This window comes from Protopterus annectens, chromosome 4.part0, assembly GCF_019279795.1.
Source record: "Protopterus annectens isolate FY-2018-M chromosome 4.part0, PAN1.0, whole genome shotgun sequence".
NCBI classification, from domain to species: Eukaryota; Metazoa; Chordata; order Ceratodontiformes; family Protopteridae; genus Protopterus; species Protopterus annectens.
In genome coordinates, this window is record NC_056733.1 from 128,268,136 (window position 1) to 128,284,713 (window position 16,578).

General features: G+C 46.0%; 1 protein-coding gene across 1 annotated transcript in view; it reads left to right on the plus strand.

Moving 5' to 3' along the window:
- LOC122800226 (dynein axonemal heavy chain 17-like) overlaps positions 1 to 16,578 on the plus strand; it is a 17,083,451-nt gene that overhangs the window by 5,365,400 nt on the left and 11,701,473 nt on the right. The window lies entirely within an intron of this gene.

A 16,578-nucleotide genomic window follows, 5' to 3' on the forward strand; every position in this document is an offset into this window, starting at 1 on the left:
AGTTTGTCAGCTGAGGGGGTAGTTGGTTTTAGCTTTTGGAGAAGGGAGCAGATATAGGATGTGGGCACTGGTTCTAAATGAAATAACGGGGGTGGCTTTGTAGTGGGAGTTGGCGGATTGGAGGTATCGGGGGATAGATGGCTAGCCAGAGTTCAGATAGTGTTAGTGAAGAAAAATTTGAAGGCATTAGCTGTTTGTGTTAGATTTTCAGGGTTAGAGCCTGGAGGGTTGGGGGTAATAGTTTCAACTGGGTAAAGAAGTTTGTTTATGCTAGTCCAAATTTTTTGTGGTTCCTTGAGGGAGGATTGTTGTAGTTGGAGACAGTAGTTCTTTTTGTCTAGTAGGATGTCTTTTTTTTGTATTATTTCTGTGTTGTTTATAGGTCTGGTGATGTATAGGATTCTTAGTAGTATGCCATTTTGCCCAGGATTTGTTTCTACAAAGGATTAGTTGCCTAGTATTGTTAGAGAGCCAAGGTGCAGGTTTAGCTTTATTTCTAGTAGAAGGTATTGGGGCGTGATGGTCCAGGATTGTTAAGAATGTAGTATTAAAGTATTCAACTGCTTTATTTATAGGGAGGGATTTTAATGGTGACCAATTACATTGTTTAAGTTCTGTTTGGAATAGCTCGGGGTTAAAATGCTTTTTGGTGCGAACTGTTCTGAAAGTGTTAGGGAAAGTTGGGTTGGTTTTATGTCTGATTATATATATTAGCGAATGGTCACTTAGGTCGTCTGGGAGAGTTCCTGTTGTGTAACTTTGGTGAGGGCTATTAGTGAGTATCCAATCCAAGGTACTTTCTTTATTGTTAAGGCTATTACTTGGTGGGGGAGTTTATAGCTTGTGAGAAACCATAAAGGTTAATATGGTTGGTAGGGTTTATACTGCTACATGAATTCCAATCTATATTATAGTCTCCTAAGACTATGGTTTCTTGTGGGAGATTAGAAGAAAGCCAATTTAGGATGTATTCAAGTATGCAGATGTTATTTCCTGGGAGAAGTTATGCGCAGATGATGTTTATGGCTTTATGGGTGTTAATCTGGAATTTGGAGATAATTATTTCAGCACTGTTGTCTAAAGATAGGTTAAGATTTACAGTGCTGAGTTGTATTTTTGATTTATAGAGAATTGCTACCCTCCTCCTTTTTTGGATGTGTGATCTAGTCGAATGATACTATATCCTGGAGGGGTGATTTCATTGTCTTTTATTGTGGGTTTTAGCCATGTTTCTGATAAGCAAAGGATGTCAAATTGGTGGACATCTAGAAGGGCATGAACTTGAGCAATTTTATTGCACATACTGCGTATATTAAGATGAGCAATAGAGAGTGAATTAGGTGGTTTGATAGGAGGTAGGGTGCTAGTTTTGTATTGGTCACAGTTTGCAGTGGATGGGATGGAGTTTGGGCCAGGGTTAGGATGAATGTCCCCGTCTATTAACGAGTGGAGAAATATAAAGTGCTTGGGTTGGAGAAGCTTACAATAGTAATCAAATGTTTTTTTAGTTTTTAGGTCGCTATATTTGATGTGTACTAGTCTGTGATATTTAGCTAGTAGGTAGCTGGGTTTGCAAGTGAAATTTAGGAAGTTTGGAGATATGCTTAGTGTTGGCGTTAAAGTGTGTTTGGAAGGGACAAAGAGGGCATAGTAAAGAGGTTGTTCATAGGATGTAAAGAGATAGGTTGTGGTTAGTGTAGGTATGAGTGAGACCAGTATTAATAGTTGTAATTTTTATGGCATGGTTGAGTTGGACTTAATATTGATAGTGAGGTATGAGTTTAAAGTTGAGGTAGATTTTATAGGTATGTTAGGAGGTGTGCCAGTAGGAGGTATTTATTACTAAGGTGGATGAGAGGTAAGGTATCAGTGGGTGTGTTGTGAGAAATTAAGGCTGGGTGTGGTAATGATGTGATGTTAAGTTGTCAATCTCGCCTTCATTCTTGCTGGATGGGTTCGGAGCCGACCCTCGGCTCCGACTCGGCCTATACTAAAGCCCGAGAGCTATTTATACCGGCTCGAGGCTAACCTATATCCCACAATGCTAGGCGCTAACTACCTAGATCTCGTTTGCCGCTTAAGCTGCGAGGTGCGTTTATTACCGGCTCTACAGGTTAGATATTATAATTCTTAAATTTCTATCTTTTAGTCAGATTTTCAGTTAGTTTTTAGTTAGCGACCATCCCTTTAGCTTCCCTTCATAGCTAATCCCCCTTCCGGTCCCCTTTTAATCCTATATCCTAACCCCCTTTGGTTATAAGGTTAGGCCTTTGGGCCTATTCTGTTTTCTTTAACTTGTCAGTTTAATTTTTGTGTGACTGACTTAGCTTCTTTTTAAAGGGTGTCTGTGTGTGTGTGTGTGTGTGTGTGTGTGTGTGTGTGTGTGTGTGTGTGTGTGTGTGTGTGTGTGTGTGTATTTTTTGTACCTTTTAGGATGTCTAAAGACACCAGGGTCTCAGACTTCAAGAAGTGTGACTCGTGCTGTCAGAAAATGTCGCTGACAGACGGTCACACTTCTTGTGTTTATTGCCTGCACCTGCAGGACTCTTGTTAGGTCTGTCATGCGTTCAGTCCAAGAGTCCTGCAGGAACACAGAAATAAGTTAATTTTGAGGGGCTTGTTAAAGCCTGAAGGTTCCCCGACCAAGTCATCGTCGGGGAAGCCTTCGAAGCCATCGGCTCCGAGTTCAGAGCCTTCGACTGGTGGTGCTCTGACTGCTGTTACATCGGCTCCGACTGGAGCCGATGTTTCCAAGACACAGTCTTCCTCATCGGCTCCGGCTGGAGTCGACGTTCCTCAAATTCAGGCTTCTACATCCGCTCGAGCCGGAGCCGATGATTCTAGGACTCAGTCGGCGCCGATAGTGGTGTCGGCGCCATCTGCTAGCCATAAACGGTCCAGGTCTCCGTCCTTGGAATCTGTTCACTCGGCTCCGAGGTCTCCCTTACTCTCGGAGCGGAGCCATCGAACCCATTCCTCCAGGTCTTCCAGGCTCTCTGACCATGACCTCAAGAGGGTGGTTAGTAGACTTCTAAAGTCTCAGGCACTAGCCCAAATGCTCCATAGCCCTTCTCAACAGACAGTGGCTATTCCCACCCCATCTTTGATTCCTCCTCCGACTCTTTCTCTGAGTTCGGAGCCGGAGCTTGTGGGAGCCGTGGCCGTCGACACGTCAGAGCCGATACCTCACCTTTCGGCTCTGTCTCTTCCATGTTCCCATCCTTGGAGGGATCTGGGCGCATGGACTTCCTCGTCGGCTCCAAGGGGGCGAGTGGCATCGGACCCTTGTCCGACCCCATTCTCCCTCTCGGAGCTTTGGCGCTGGTAAGTTCGGCCCAGACATCGGCTTTGGAGCCGTCCCTCTCGGTGCCGGGAGGGGTCCTTATCTCTTTGGAGCGGGGACCTTCTACCCTGCCTGATAGGGGCGCCTTCGAAGTCATGAGGAGCATACTGGCCCCTGTGCCTGCTCCACGGTCGGCTCCCTCAGCTCCTCCCTCTGTAGTGCCTGCTGCGGTCTCTACCCACCCTCTAATTCCTGACCGTAGAGATCCAACGCCTCAGGTTTCCCCATTGGGAATATCCTCCTCTTTCGAGGTTTCCCCTGATCCGTCAGGGGAACCCCCTCGAAAAAGGAAATGTAAGAGGAAGCATGTGGACTCCCCTGAGTCCATTACATCGGATACTGACTTGGATGAGTCGGAAGGGTCCCCACGGTTCCCCTCTGAGGATGTCTCCTTTTCAGACATCCATGAGATCCTGAAGCAGAGGGGGAACTGGTCTACCCTTAATCCTTCCGAGGACGAGTCAGTTTACCTAGAGGCGTTTGGCTCTCGCCCTTCCACCTCCTGGGTGTCTCCACCCTTTGACCCCCTCATGCAAGTGGTGGCGCGAAAGGCATGGACGACCCCTGATACGATGGAACCTACCCCACGGAGGCCTTCAAAATTCATAACAGCCCCTTCGGACAAACAGTTTTTAGCCAAGGGTGTCCCAGTTGACGCCATGGTGGTGGTTGCAGCCACTACGAAGGAACTGGCTGATCCTTCTGTACCTGTCCATCCTCCTAACAAGGAGTCTAGGACTATGGATAGGTACGGCAAGCGGATATTTTCTTCAGCAACCTTTGTTATGCGGTCGCTGAATTATTTGTGCCACTTCACCCGCCTTCAAAGAGACATGCTCAAAGAAGTGGGTGAGGTCTTACAGGATCCAACAGCTGCGGGGTCTAAGGACAAAATAAACTCCCAGCTGGCAACCCTGAATTCCATTGTCAACTCCTCCATGCGGCTTATCTGCTATGCAGCTGATGGGGCGAGTAGGGCTGCAGGCACAGACGTGGCCTTACGGCGTCACGCCTGGATGCGGCTTTGTAACTTTGCAGACCCCTTTAAGGCGTCCTTCACTAATTCCCCATTTGACGGTTCAGCTTTGTTTGGACCTCAGGTGAAGGATACTTTGACCCGATGCGAGCAAGAAGGCAATACTCTCTCTGCCGTGGGAGTCCATTTTTCCACCCCGTCTAGACCATACCCTAAGGGTCAGAAGGGTGGGAAAATGTGGTTCCGCAAACCACAAGAGGTCGCGCCTGACACAAGAGGTCACTTCCCCTCTAGAGGCGGGGGGGGGGCAATAACAGACGCCGCCCTAGGGGCAGAGGAGGTCCACAAAATCAGGGTAGCAGAAAGTCTCTTTCTGACAAACCCTTCCAGCATCCCTGAGAAGCTGCCCGACTGTCCGCCTTCAGAGGCAGTCGGGGGAAGGTTATCACTGTACCCAGAAGCCTGGCTTTCACTCACCCAAGACAAATGGGTACAGTTGATTAATTCCGAGGGTTACAAAATCCCCTTTATCCACACTCCAACTCAGCCAAAAGGATCCCTCCCAGACGTTCCACCCAGTCTAAGGGAACAAGCAGTACTAGAAATATCAAAACTGCTAACAAAAAGAGCCATCCAGCCAGTCCCAGCAGACCAACAAGGATCCGGAATCTACTCCAAGTTCTTTTTGGTACCAAAAAAGACAGGGGACTGGAGACCAATTTTGGATCTCAGCAGAATAAACAAGTCTGTAAGAGGAACGAAGTTCCGGATGGTCACGTTACAGTCCATTCTACCCTTTCTGGGTCAGGACGATTGGATGTGCTCAGTAGACCTTCAGGATGCGTACTACCACATCAAGATGCACAAGTGCTCCAGGAGGTTTCTCCGCTTCCGGCTGAGAGCCAGTCACTATCAGTTCAGAGCCCTGCCCTTTGGTCTCACTACAGCCCCCCGAGTGTTCACCAAATGCATGGCAGCGGTTACGGCTCATCTGAGGCATCAAGGATTCCAGGTGTTTCCATACCTAGACGACTGGCTCCTCACTGCCACCACCAGGCGTCAGCTTCTCCTCTCCAGAGATTACACCATTCATACTTGCAAAGGGCTAGGTATCTCCATAAATTTCGGAAAGTCTGCCTTGTCAGTCTATTACCTTCATAGGCGCCACATTGGACACAGTTCGGCTGTCCGCAAAACTAACCGATCAAAGATGATTGGGAATGAAGAACGCACCTTTCCCTTGAAGTTGGTCAGCCACAAGAAGCCAATAAGTAACAAGAAGCCAATAAGTAGTAGAAACGAGGAAGACCAAACACCACGAATAATGAAAAAGTTTTTTCATTATTCGTGGTGTTTGGTCTTCCTCGTTTCCACTAACCGATCAAAGAGTTCTAGATATTCGCAGGCATGTTCACATCCTTCTTCAGAACAACAAAATCCAGGCCAGGTTTGTCCTGAAGGTATTAGGTTTCATGGCGGCAGCCATTACTCTACTTCCCCAACTCGCTTTCATATGCGCATCCTTCAGTGGATGCTTTTTTTCCCAGTGGTCCTTTCAACAGCTTCCAATGTCACACAACATTTTAATAACCCTGTCTTGCAAGAAACACCTTTCTTGGTGGATGGTCTCCCCTCAAGTCCTTCAGGGCAGACCATTTGTTCCTTCTCCCCCGGTCGCCACGGTGACAATGGATGCCTCCCTGATCGGGTGGGGGGGGGGGCATTTTTAGGGCAGGATGGTCCAGGCACATGGCAACCTTTCGAGTGCCACCTGCACATAAATGTCTTGGAGATGAGAGCAGTACTTTTAGCGTTGCAAGCCCTTCAAGACTCTCTTCCCATCGGGACTATTGCAGTTCAGATGGACAATATGTCCGTAGTGTGGTACATCAACAAGCAGGGCGGAACCAAGTCCTATCCCTTATGTCGAGAGGCACTCAGACTATGGCAGTGGGCGATCTCCTCTCAGTGGTTTCTGATAGCAACGCACATCCCCGGGAAGTCCAACATCATAGCAGACAGGTTGAGCAGAGCCATTCTCATGCCACACGAGTGGTCTCTCAAACAAGCAGTAGTGGAAGAAATTTTTCAGAAATGGGGTCGACCTTGCTGCGATCTTTTTGCAACACCTCAAAACAGCAAGTGCCATGACTTCTTCACTCTCTTCCCTCTTCCCGGCCACCTCCCCAGAGACGCTCTAGTCCACGATTGGCCCCGGGGACTTCTGTATGCCTTTCCCCCCTTTCCTCCCCCCTTTCCATTAATCACTCAATTGATTCAGAAAGCTACCGCCATGAGAGCCACCATAATCCTCATTGCTCCTTACTGGCCTTGACAGATATAGTTTCCGTTCCTGCTTCGTTATCTCTTGGGGCAGCCCTGGCATCTGGACCCAGTGCCAGATCTCTTGACCCATCAGTCGGGACAGCTGCACCACTCCCTCCAATCTCTCAACCTCACAGCTTGGTTGCTCCAATTCCAACCCTAGCCAGGCATCCCCTTATTTCCCATTCTGTGCGTGACATACTTATAGCTTCCCTAAAGTCATCTACCAGAAGGATTTATGCCAGCAAGAGGAAACGTTTTTCCTTCTGGGCAGGAGCTAGAAATATGGATCCTTTTACTGCCCCTATCCAATCAGTCCTAGACTTCCAAGCCGAACTTTTTCACTCAGGGTCTTCTTCCTCCACCATCAGAGTACAGTTAGCGGCTATTTCAAACTTTCATGTAGGCTTTTCGGACTCCAGCATCATGTCCCATAAGCTTTGTAAAACCTTTCTTAAAGGTATCTTTTTGCTTAAGCCCCCAATCAGAGGTCCCCCACCTCAGTGGGACTTAAATTTGGTTCTAACTTCCTTGATTCTTCCACCCTTTGAACCTGCGGCTTCCTGCTCCTTGAAATTGCTATCTTGGAAGACTCTTTTTCTAGTCGCCATAACATCTGCGAGAAGAGTATCAGAACTTCATGCCCTTTGCATTCGTCCACCTTATCTAGTTTTCCATAATGACAGAGTGTCCCTCAGGACTAACCCATCCTTTTTACCCAAGGTTTCTTCTGAGGCAAACCTAAACCAGACTATTGATCTCCCAGTTTTCTTCCCCAACTACTCCGACAGAGCGGAACAAAAGCTGCATTTTCTGGACGTTCATCGTCAGCTCCGTTACTATCTGAATAGAACCAAGCAAGCTAGGAAATCTGAACAGCTCTTCCTATCTTATGCGGCAGGGAAGAAAGGCCTTCCAGTTTCCAAAGTAACCCTTTCTAGATGGCTGGCCTCTGTGATTACTTTCATCTATGACCTCAGACGCCAAAAGCTGCCGTCAAGGCCCAGGGCTCACTCAACTAGAGCATTAGCCACGTCAATAGCTTTTCAGGCTAGATTACCAATAGATTCCATTTGTGCGGCAGCCACATAGGCCTCTCCTCATACCTTTATCTCTCATTACAAATTAGACATGGCCTCCCAAAGCCGGGCTAATTTTGGTTCCACCGTTCTCAAGAGTCTGTTCCGATGAGCCACCCAGGGTGAAGGTGCTAGGGACGCGGTCCCATCCAGCAAGAATGAAGGCGAGATTGACAACTTAACATTGAGAAGTTATGTACCTACCATAACGTTCCATGTTAGTTGTCTTCTTTTCGCCTTCTTTCTTGCGTCCCACCCACCATCCTCCTAGCCTGGACAGACCTAAGGATCCTTGGGGATCTTCTTCCTGCCTCAGTATTAACCCTCTTTGGCTATCCTTACTAGTAGCTATAGGTCTAGGTTACTTACGAGTGAGGTTTCCTCTTCTCCTTATTTTGGTGATCAGAACTGCTATGGTTTCAGCTATCAAACGAGATCTGGGTAGTTAGCGCCTAGCATTGTGGGATATAGGGTAGCCTCGAGCCGGTATAAATAGCTCTCGAGCTTTAGTATAGGCTGAGTCGGAGCCGAGGGTCGGCTCCGAACCCATCCAGCAAGAAAGAAGGCGAGAAGAAGACAACTAACATAGAACGTTATGGTAGGTACATAACTTCTCATTTTGTCTGATTGGAGTAGGTGTAATTGGGGTGTGTCTTAAAGAGGAATAAATCTAGGCGAACAGAGCGGGTAGAGACAAGAGAGTGGACTTTCAAGGAAGACAATCTGTTAAGTGGGTGAATTCTGCAGGTAAGTCTAAAAGTGAGAGAGTGTAGAATTAGGTAGTGAGGCTAGGAAAGTAAGGATTTCAGTGGGGTAGAATGTGGTTAAAGAAACCCTAGGACAAGGGTGAGAAGGTAAAAGAGTGAGTCAGTGAAAAGCAGAAGCTGAAAACCCAGGATAGGGAGGTATAGTAAAGAAATAGGTGTAGGAATTGATATGCAGAGAGCTTATGGTAAGGCACCACCTAGTGGCTAGTTACTTGATTGCAGCAAAAGATTCACTTACAAGGGTAGCAGGCTATGGGAGAGAGGGAGTTAGGCTACTTATTAAAAGAGAGTGAGTAGGCTGGATATAAGGGTTTGCTTAAAAAGTAAAGAGATAAATGAGGTGGTTGTTGGTTGCTGGCTAACCTGCAAGGGATGCTTGCCTAACCTAGCAGAGTCATTAAACATTAAAATTAGCACAAAGTTCTAGTAGCTGTTGCAGCACATACTTTCACTGTCTTATAAAAAGTTGGTCTCTCAGGGAGCTGGTAGGTAAATTCCTGGTTCGGACTATTTTTTCAGAGGCATCCAGGAGGGTGAATTCTGGTGATTTAGTACAGGGATGTACTGGGTCACAAGGTTTCACTGTCTTATAACAAGTTGGTCTCTCAGGGAGCTGGTAGGTAAATTACTGGTTTGGACTATTTTTTCAGAGGCGTCCAGGAGGGTGAATTCTGGTGATTTAGTACAGGGATACTGGGTCACAAGGTTTCACTGTCTTATAACAAGTTGGCCTCTCAGGGAGCTGGCAGGTAAATTCCTGGTTCAGACTATTTTTTCAGAGGCGTCCAGGAGGGTGAATTCTGGTGATTTAGTACAGGGATGTACTGGGTCACAAGGTTTCACTGTCTTATAACAAGTTGGTCTCTCAGGGAGCTGGTAGGTAAATTCCTGGTTCGGACTATTTTTTCAGAGGCGCCCAGGAGGGTGAATTCTGGTGATTTAGTACAGGGATGTACTGGGTCACAGGGTTTCACTGTCTTATAACAAGTTGGTCTCTCAGGGAGCTGGTATGTAAATTCCTGGTTCGGACTATTTTTTCAGAGGCGTCCAGGAGAGTGAATTATGGTGATTTAGTACAGGGATGTACTGGGTCACAAGGTATGGGACAAGCGCACGGGCAGAGTGCACAGCAGCCAGGTACATGGCAGGAGAGGAAAAAATATACTTGTTGGTTGATGGGAGGGCTGCCAATCTTTTTCACTTAGTCCATCTATCTCTATCTTTCTTTTAGCTATTTAAAAAATTCTTTACTTGTAGTTGTTGTTGGCTATTGCTGCCGTTAACTACCTCTTTACCTGTGTACTGTTAGTCTTTTTACAATGAGTTATTGAGACTGTTCTCTGTGGTTTGTATCTACCTTGTACTGGACAGTGAATATGGAGTATCCTAAAAAGAGCTTCAGGAAGTGTGCCAAAGGCTATATTAAAATTCTACACAAAAACACCCACAAGCTCTGCATGGCATACCTGGGGCCAGATCATTTTTCTGCTGACTGCTCATTCTGCAGGGCTTTTGGCCTACACTCTCTTGCGGCTCAAAGGAACAAGTTCATCCCTAAGGGTTTACTTCCTCCAGAAAAGAAGAAGAGAATGAAAAAGAGAAGCACAGAGAGAAAGACAAAGAAAAATGGAAAGATTCTGATTCAAAGAAGAGGAAATATTAACATGCTGGTCCATCTCCAGCACTGAGAATAGAGTTGGTCTCTTGTGCAGTTCCTGAGCAAGTCCCACCTCCACCAGCACCAGCTCAGTTGAATCATACAGTGACCATGGATAGTTCATCGAAGTATAAAATACAACACCTCCACTCCTTCAATGCTCCGAAATCTCTGAATATACAAAACTGGAACACAATCACTGTGCGTTTGAAAAGTTCTTTTAATTCTGGTACCTCGGCCTTCGCCTTCTCCTGGAATACAGGAGAAGGCGAAGGCCGAGGTACCAGAATTAAAAGAACTTTTCAAACGCACAGTGATTGTGTTCCAGTTTTGTATATTCAGATAGTTCATCGAAGTGTCAGGTTTGTTGATCCTTTTCTGAGTTGGAGCTTCACTCTTAATGTCCAGGCACCCATCAGCTTCTTCTCTTAGGTCTTTCAGGTCCTTCAGAAGTGCATCAGATATTGATGGGGAATCAATGATGAGGGCCATTTTGAAGACAGAAATTGAGATGGGTGTTATCCCACCCCCCCACCACCCAGTTTCAAGGATGGGTCATACTGGCACTTCCTCTGCCCTCCTTGTTCCTTTCTTGGCTCATGTTTTACGACCAAAGATATTGGAGCAGAAACAGTTATCAGAGAATCTCTACCCAACACCAGTTGATTCCTTGACCTCAGTGATAAGGGTTTTGCATCCAGTTCAGTTGATACTGAAACCCTCAACTTCGACCGAGTCTTAGGACCAATCCCTTGATGCCAAGTCTTTGGCACCATTCCCAGCACAAAGGTGTTTGGTTCCATTTTCACTGCTGGCATTTTGGCCTTTGAGGAGTCAGTACTGATCTCCTCTTTGAAGCCCTCCAGTTTGTGCAGCCATTTCTTGGGATGGGGGTAGATGAGTCTTTGGGTGGAAACTTCTTGGTTCTGATGGATTTTGGGTTAGTCTTCAAAGGCATAGAGAGGATGATAGCCTCTTCCCAAACAGTATCAATTCAGGCTCCAGAGTTTGTGGCTTCAGTCCCTGACATCTATCAGTCTGGGTCTCAACCAGTTCATCATCTGTTTCATGGTCAGAGTGGATAGGCTCATCAAACCTGCACAATTGTAGTCAGAGTCCTCTGATGAGTTGGATTCCCTCTTGCATGTGTTCCAGGAAAGCAGAAAAGGAGGGCTGATGACTCTGCTATGAAGTCTCTCATCTTGGACACCCAATTTGGATGATAGAGCAAGATCTCCCCAATCCCCTCTGGAAGACACCAACTTTGGTGATATCCTTGAGTTGATGCATCAGAGGGGATCAAATCTCACAGACCCACTCCCTTAAGATGAGAAGGTGTTATTCAAGGCTTATCACTGTGAATCTTCTACCTTCCGGGTAGTCCTTCCTCCCAACTACCTTATTAATTTGGTCACCTGGATGACTTGGCAAGAACCCAACTCCTCTAAAGCCATTCTTAGAAAGCCCGATTACATTTTCTTCTGACCTCCCAATGGTAGACAGTTCTGGTCTAAAGGCCCGCTCATTGATTTTGTAATCATATCAGTGGCCACTATAAAGGAACTGTCATGACACAGTCTCTCCATCCACTCAACAAGGGTTCCAGGGCTATGGATAGAATTGTTCCTTTTGCCCTGACAGCATTAAATTATGCAGCTCACATGAACCACTTGCAAAGAGATCTAGTAGAGGAGGCTTTAACCTCTTTGAAGAAGCTGCCCACACTAGAATACAGGAAGCAGCTGGTGACCATGATGAGCAAGGTGTTGACTATCACCAACTTTTTCATGTGACTCAGCACAGCTGATGGAGCGGCCCTTGCAGTGGGAATAGGCATTATGATGAGATGCCATATCTGGCTCTGACTTTAAGGCATCCTTTCAGGAAATCCCCCTTATGATGGCACATCTGTTTTTGTACTTAATGTGAAAGAAAAAACTCCTGAAGTACCAGCAGAAAGGTAGACATTGCCTGCCATAGGTATTAAATATGAGAGCCCTCAGGGATCCTACAACAGGAATCATAGGGGGTTCTAATGCTTATGGTTTGGGAGACCTTAGAGTCAACCCTTTGGTTCCAGTTCAGATAGGGCTGATCAAGACAGAGGTGGCCCCATCAGTGGATGTTGATCCAGAGGTCAAGTCGATCTGCAAAATTAGGGATATAGACATCCCCATCCCTTTTCGGGCAAACAATACCAACATCCCTGAAGGGTTGTCAGACTGCTCTTCTCTGGAGGCATTCAGAGGGCATTTATCCCTCCTCTTCCCTGTGTGGATGGCCACTTTGCAGGACTCATGGGTGTAACTGCTAATATCCTGAGGCTATACAATTCCCTTTTCCCACCTAATGCCTTCTACGTTCAGCCACTTCCAGATATTCCACCTTGTCAGTGAAAAGTAGTAGAAAGATAGATTTGTTCTCTGTTACAAAAAAGAGACACACAGGATGTTCCACCAGACCAGAGAGGGTTAGGTTATTATTCAAGATTCTTTTTGGTTCCAAAGAAAAATAAGGACCTTGGGCCAGTTCTAGACCTCAGCGGCCTAAACTTTCGTGGACAAAGTCCAGTACATAATTGTCATGGTGCAAATGGTTTTCCCATGTCTCCAGGAAAATAATTGGATATGCTCATTATATCTTCAGGAAGCTTACCTACACATCAAAATAGAAAGGCCACCCAAAAGATTTCTGTTCTTCTGTCTCAGAGCCAATTATATTAAATTCAGAGCCCTGCTGTTCATCTCATCACAGCCCCCTGGGTGTTTACCATGTGTATAGCAGTAGTTGCATCCCATCTGTGTTTCAGAGGAACCAGTGTTTCTTTACTTGGATGACTGGCTGCTTGTTGTTATGACAAGAGATTCTCTTACCAAAGCCAGAGTCTACTTGCTTGTGTTCTGTCTGTCCTTGGAAATCTCTTTAAACTATGACAAATAAAACCTTCAGCCTTCTTAATCCATTCTGTTCATGCCACCTGTACACCGCAAGGTGCATAGTATCTCACTCATATGAAAAGCTCCAACCATCAAGAATGCAGTCCGCAGTCTCTTGAGCCATCATTCTCCACCTGCAAACTTAATTTTTTAAGTTCTAGGTTTTATGTTAGTGATAGTTCAATTTGCTTTCTTTCCTATATTCATTCTTCACTGGATCCACAGAACACAGTGGACTTAATTGTCAGATTACCTATCAGTTCCAGTCATCATCATTCAGTTGTGTAGGGCTAACTTCCTCCAGCTTTGCCACAGAAAGACCCTTCATCATGCCTCCTTCTTCAGCACTTGTCAACAAAGATGCCTCCTCCCTGGGGTCGAAGGTGGTTATGAGAAAAGGATGGTCCAAAGAACATGGAAACAAATAGAAGCCAACCGTCACATCAATATCCAGGGGATGAGAGCCATTCTCCTTGCAATGCAAGAATTTCAGGACATTTTATTATTTTATTTTTATTTTATTTATTTGTTGACCAGGTTAGTCCTTCTAGGCTAGTGACCTCTTTTCAGGGTAGTCTCACGGTGGTATTTGTACTGTTCAGGGAAACTTGGCTAGGACATCAGGGAACGTCCCCCACTCTTTTCATTCTGAGGGGGAATGTTTTTTTCTGTTGCACTTCCTGCTTCTATTCCTGGCCTGGAGGCAACTAGGAGAAGCTATGCAGTTATAGAGGGAGAAAAATGTTGTTCTGTTGGTGAAAGTGGTGTGGTTCTGTCAGACAGAAAACTGTTGAAACGCAATTGGATAGTGCAAGTACTCAGCATCTAGTTGTCTTTAAACCTCGGGATTGAGAGCGGTACTACTGGTGTTGCAAGCACTTCATCATGCTGTTCCCCGGGGTACTATTGCGATTCTATCCGACAACATGTCGGTAGTCTGGTACATAAACAAGCAAGGCGGAACCAGGTCCTACCCTCTTTGCCGATAGGCCATGAGGGTGTGGCATTGGGTGATTTCTACCCAGCGTTTCCTAGTGGCAACGCACATTCCGGGGAAATCCAATGTGATTGCAGACAGGCTGAGCAGGACTCTCCTGTTGCCCCACGAGTGGTCTCTCAACGACAGGGTGGCTGCAAACATCTTCGCCAAGTGGGGCCTCCCTTGTTGCGACTTGTTCGCCAGCCCTCACAATGCGAAATGCAGGGAGTTCTTCACTCTGACTCCCTCTCAGGGGCAGATTCCCAGGGACGCTCTAGCTCACAGTTGGCCCCCCGGTCTACTTTACACCTTCCCTCCGGTTCCCCTTCTCCCGAAGGTGATACAGAAGGCGATTTATCTAGAAAGCGACATGATTTTGATCGCTCCACACTGGTCTCGTCAGGTTTGGTTCCCCTTCCTTCTGAGGTATGCGGTGGAAGGCCCATGGTTTCTGGACCTGGTGCCCGACCTGTTAACTCATCAGTCGGGACAGTCTCACCCATCCCTCAGGTCCTTGAGGTTGGCTGCTTGGTTACTCCACTTCCAACCTTAGTCAGAGATAACTCTCTTTCTCCAGACGTCATCCACATTTTGTCCTCTTCTCACAAACCTTCCACTATTAAACTGTATTCCAGCAAGTGGAAGAGGTTTGCTCTTTGGGCCCAGCAACGAGGTATAGATCCCCTTACTGCCCCAGTACCTCAGGTTTTAGAATTCCTGGCTTCTTTGTTTTATTTGGGCTCTTCAGTTTCCACAATTAAAGTCCAACTGGCAGCTATCTCTAATTTTCATGTCTCCTTTGAGCCTTCCTTAATGGCAAACAGGCTTTGCAAATCTTTCCTTAAAGGAGCGTGGCTCCTTCGCCCCCAATAGCCCATCCTGTGCCCCTTGGGACCTGAATATGGTTCTAGCTTCTTTAACTGCCCGCCCCTTTGAACCAGCAGCTACTTGTGATATAAAATTTCTATCTTGGAAAACCGCCTTTTTGGTGGCAATAACCTCTGCCAAGCGGGTCTCAGAGCTTCAGGCTCTCTGTTCTAATCCTCCTTATTTGACCTTTCACAAAGACAGAGTGTCCCTCAAGTTAAATCCCTCTTTCTTGCCCAAGGTAGCATCCCCCTTATGCATTCATCAATCCTTGGAGCTCCCTGTGTTTTTTCCCAAATTCTCCAATAGCGCAGAATATATTTTCCATCAGTCGGATGTTCACAGACAACTGCGCTTTTATTTAAGTAGGACCAATGAGACACGAAAGTCAGATCAGCTGTTTGTGTCCTTTGCGGAAAATAGGTTGGGTCAACCGGTGGCTAAAACCACCATAGCCAAATGGATTAAAGATCGCATCTCCTTCATTTATTCACGGTCTGGCAAAGAGCTACCCTTCCCAGTCAGGGCTCATTCTACCAGGGCAATGGCTACTTCTGTAGCATTCCACTCCAAATTATCGATAGATGATATCTGTGCGGCCGCTACCTGGACTTCTACACACACCTTCATTTCTCATTACAAGATAGATGTGGCTTCTTGAGGTAGAGCTTCCTTTGGTTCCACAGTTCTCAGGAGTGTTTTCCAATGAGCCACCCGGGATTTAGGTGCTAGGGACGCTGTCCCATCAGTTATGAATGTAGGCAAGATATGATCCCATTACATCTTTTAGTTATGTACTTACCATAACTTCGGATGTATGGGATCCATCTCGCCTACATTCATACGTACCCAACCTCCTTCCCCCTTCCCATTGGATTTAGAGGGAATGTTGCTACTTACTGAGTTTTTCTCTTGAAGGACTTTAGTTTGTTACAGTTGCTGGTATGTCTCTGTGTCTGGATGTAGGTATGAAAGCGAACAAACAAGATCTGGGGAAGCAGGCGTGGTGCATTCTGGGATAAGGGGTAGCCCAGCCAATCAGAGACTTCGGTCTACTATATAGTGGCCGAGTCGGAGCCGATGGATCAGCTCCAAACCCATCAGTTATGAATGTAGGCGAGATGGATCCCATACATCCGAAGTTATGGTAAGTACATAACTAAAAGGTCCATAACTATCGCACACTTAACCTTACAGAGCTATACCGCAGAAGGGCCGACTATGCCAAATCTGGATTTCAAATTTCGTGGTTTCCAATGTTTGATGTACTCACGGTTCGCTCATTAGGTGTCGATCATGCCATATTCGACAACCTAAGCATTCGCGAATATAATATAGACCATAAGTCGATGTTGATTCAGTATCAAGTCTCAATGCTACAGGGTATGAAATATACAAGAAATTAAGGGACTGGCAAAAAGATTGTTTTGTATATGTTTTGAATGAATGGTTGAAAGAAGGGTCTGTTTATGAAGAGTTATGTTATTATGAGTTATATAAAATTTTAAATGGAAGAAAGATTAAAAAGAATGAAATAAAAAAATGGAGGCTTATCCTAGGATCTGATGTTAGCATTTTCAGTCCTTAGGTTCATAGGTTCATAGATTAGTACTAGGCTAACTGCCCTTGCTAGCTATTTTAAGCCTAGC